Here is a 3598-nt window from a genome sequence, read left to right as displayed (position 1 = left end):
CTGTAAATGTATTTTATTAATCTCTTCCTGCAAAACATGATTGAACCAGGGACCTGTTGTACTTTAGATGGAAGTGATAACCGCTACACGGGCACGAATCATGTGCAAAATTTTAAAACGTTTTTTTGTTTTGCATGTGATGACTTTTCATCAGTTCTCTTTTGCAGCCTGTATTTCAGGAGCTGGGTAATAATGTTCAGTGCTTATGACACCAGGATCTGGTGCAGCCTTTGGTAAATTCACCAGCTCGCTAACACATGAGAGTAACTGCTGCTTCATTCTTTCAGAAAACCCAGCCAATGCGCCTCAATTAAACAACATTGCGCCCCCGCAAGATTAGACAACCTGAAATGTGCAAGTAAATGAGGACAGATAACTAACCCAAATTAAGCGCAGCTCTAGTGGCGCAATCGGTTAGCGCGCGGTACTTATATAACAGTGCAGGCTCGGGGAAATGCTGAGGTTGTGAGTTCGAGCCTCACCTAGAGCAGCCAATACTTTTGCTGTGCGCTATTTCGACCGGAGCAGAAGGTACAATTGTTTTTTCCGCTAACTATTCACTTATTAGCTGTTCCACGTGGGCTCTTAGGTTCCTCGGGCCCACCGTGTTCCAATAAGGGATGGAAGGTTTAAAGGAGCCCTTCAGAGGGAAGGTGGGGCCAGTTTTAACTGTTAAACCAGCAACTATCAGGCGAAGAATAATGTGCATGAAATAGATTCGATTTCAAAGCAGTGACTAAGCCTTTGGCACAAGCGAGAAGATGTCTAAACTCACGAATTATCTGTACAGGTTTCCGACATCATGTTGAACAAAAACAACGATTCACCTGAACATGATGTTGAGAATTACAAGGACGAAAGTTATGTAAAGACAATCGCCCAAACACCATATCCACAATTAGGTTGTCGCTGACCTTCTTGTTATGGGGAGAATAGTGAGCAGATTCAGGAAACTGCTCGTATAAAGAAGTCGATTTAGGAAAAGAAAAACATATTTCAAATTAATGAACACGACCTCTGCGAACTGGGTTCGCACAAGAGCAGAGAAACCTAATGCAACTTCGGAAAAAAATCGGCGGTTCCTTGGTCTTGGGGCATGATTCTCGCGTAGGAAATTTCACAAATTAAAATGCGAGAGCTACTGGGCTCAAATCCCAGACGAGCCCCCCGCATTTAGATAAAACTCACCAACTCGGTCATCACAACTGGAATCGCTTTTCTTTAAAATAGACTAACGCACTAAATGATCCGGGATTGTGAGCACACCCGGTTTAAACAGACACAGAGTGATCCTTGACTGACCACGACCCCGCCCATTATAGACAGGCCTGATTATCATTGCTTATGAAATAGATGGAAACATAACTGGTTTTTATAAAGGGCGGCTGATTACGATACGCGATTTTGCTAGGGCGCCAAGTTGAAGTTGAACTCTATATCATTTTTCCCTTTATCTCCGTCATTTCACTCCAGCCGAATGAACAGAGACCTGAGCACATAATCCAGGCTGACACTCCAGTGCAGTACTGAGGGAGAGCTGCATGGTCGGCAGTCCCATCTTTCCAGTAAGACGTTCAACCGAGGCCTCAGATCCCATGAGAGTATGCCAAAAAGAATGAGGATTTCTCCCCATTGTCCTGCCCATTATTTATCTCTCACCCAAAGTCACTAAAACAGAAAATCTCCTCATTAAGATTGATAAATATTTTTGAAATTACATTTCCTCCTGAACGATAAAGTTATGTTTCTGCTCCCTAATCATTTGGCTTTGTTTCCGCCAGTCTTACATTTGCTGCCAATCGCAGAGGAAGGAAGACAGGTAGGAATGATTCTCAATCTCTGATTCCCGTGTTGCCTTCATTCAAGAACTCCAGTGGTCTGTTATAAATTGATCAAGATATGAAGAGTGCACAGACCTGAATCACCAGTGTGATTTTGACGAGATTGCGATTACAAAGTCTATTTTACGCAAAATTCAGTGAAATGCTCGGAAGGTTTATCAGCATCAAATGTGTAATGGAATAACGATGAGGACGGGATTCAAACCCACACGTGCAGATCACAATGGATTAGCCTGCGCTCAACCATTCCAAGGGATATGGGGAGAAAGCACAGGACATGGTCCTGAAATTGGATGATCAGCCATGATCTCATTAAATGGCAGAACAGCCTCGAGAGGCCGAATGGCCTACTCCTGCTGCTATCTTCTATGTTTCTATTTCCTGCTTTTTGCTTCAAAGCAGAAATACTCTGAAAGAAAGTCCCCTTCACCGCTTGTCCTGCCCGTGCACACAGGCCTACAATGTTGAAAATGTACAATCAGCTCATATAAGCAAAAGGCCTTCGGTTATCTTCAGGTGAGGGGCTGACAGAAATGGTCGGTTTGAAGGCAGATTCAGAACAGGGAAGACGATGGTTTCACCCAGTTAATTAATCGACCGCGGCAGGACTCGATTCTGCAATCATCTGCTAACTGAACGATTCGCACCAAAGTCAAACCCCTAATCCACTTGGCCACGTGACCATTGCTGCCCGGATCTTCTTGTGATGGGGAGAATTGTGAGCAGATTCAGGGAAACGGCTCATATAATGCAGTGGATTTAGGAAAATAGAAACACATTTCATATTAATGAACAGGTCCTCTGCGAACTGGGCTCACAACAGCGCAGGGAAACCTAATGCAACTTGGAGCCCCAAATCGGCGGTTCGTTGGTCGAGAGGTCTGATTCTCTCTCAGAGAATTTCATTGCTTAAATAAATGCGAGAGATCCCGGGTTCAAATCCCGGGTTCAAGTCCCGGCCTGAACCCCGCCAACCTTAACAACGGGGTCATCACAGCTAAATTCGCATTCCTGTTAAAAAGACTTATACAATTGATGATCCGTGACTGTGCACTCACCCGATTTAATCATAGGGTCATAATCGCACAGACGGAGTTAATTCGGCCCATCGAGCCAGTGCCGGTTCTCTGTAGTGCAATCAAGTCAGTACCATTCCCTCGCACTATTGCCGTATTTCTGCAAGTTTATTTCCCTCAAATGCCTATCCAGTCTCCCCTTGAAAACATTCAGTGTCTCTGATTCCACCATTTCCAACGGCAGGAAATTGCAGGTCATCACCAGTGTGAAATTTTGTTTATTCACACAACCCTGTATCACTTGCCTAAAATCTTAAATCCCCTAGTCCTTGTACCATAAACTAGTGGGAAAACCTGTTCCCGGTTTCGCCTATCGAAACCCGTCATTATCTTGTACACTTCTATCAAATCACTCCTCAACATCCTTTACTCGAATGAAAACAAATCCAGCTTTTCCAACCTCTCCTTGTAGCTAAGATCCCCCATCCCTGGAGCCATTCTAGTAAATCTCCTCTGCACCATCTCAAGGGCCTTCACATCCTTCTTAAAGTGCGATGACGAGAACTGGACGCAATACTCCAGTTGTGGCCTAGCCAGCACTCTATAAAGGTTCAGCATAACTTCTCTACTTTTGTACTCAATACCTCTATATATGAAGCCCAAGATCACAAATGCTTTGTTAACCACTCTCTCAATATGTCCTGCCACCTCCACGGACCTATGCACATTAACTCCCAGGTC

General features: G+C 44.3%; 1 non-coding gene across 1 annotated transcript; it reads left to right on the top strand.

Moving 5' to 3' along the window:
* Nucleotides 1–395: 395 nt before the first annotated feature.
* On the top strand, nucleotides 396–490 carry trnai-uau (transfer RNA isoleucine (anticodon UAU)). Its single transcript has 2 exons — nucleotides 396–433; nucleotides 455–490. It is a non-coding gene; the product is annotated as a tRNA-Ile (tRNA).
* The last annotated feature ends 3108 nt before the right edge of the window (nucleotides 491–3598 follow it).

The sequence above is a fragment of the Somniosus microcephalus genome, unplaced genomic scaffold (assembly GCF_052327205.1).
Source record: "Somniosus microcephalus isolate GS21.2 unplaced genomic scaffold, FLI_Smic_1.0 unresolved_chr1, whole genome shotgun sequence".
Taxonomy (NCBI): Eukaryota; Metazoa; Chordata; class Chondrichthyes; order Squaliformes; family Somniosidae; genus Somniosus; species Somniosus microcephalus.
Note: the sequence above shows the minus strand (reverse complement) of the source record. Positions and strands in the feature narration are given on the sequence as shown.